Raw genomic sequence first — 231 nt, 5'->3', positions numbered from 1 at the left:
AAAAACACGAAAACATTTATACAAAAAGGGATAGGGACTAACCGACAAAAAGGGAGAAATAAACAAAAAAAGACAAACAGACAAAAGGAGAGAAATAAACAACTTTAAAAAGGAATGAGAAAAAAGAAGAAAAACCAGAAAACAAAAAAAAAGAAAAAAAAAACAAAAAGAGACAAAGAAGCACTAATCTAGACAACCAAACATAAAAAGCAAGCAGAGCCAAAACCGCAT

Source organism: Eimeria mitis, genomic scaffold (assembly GCF_000499745.2).
Source record: "Eimeria mitis Houghton genomic scaffold, Emh_scaff1450, whole genome shotgun sequence".
In the NCBI taxonomy this organism is placed as follows: domain Eukaryota; phylum Apicomplexa; class Conoidasida; order Eucoccidiorida; family Eimeriidae; genus Eimeria; species Eimeria mitis.
This window is presented reverse-complemented; position numbering follows the sequence as displayed.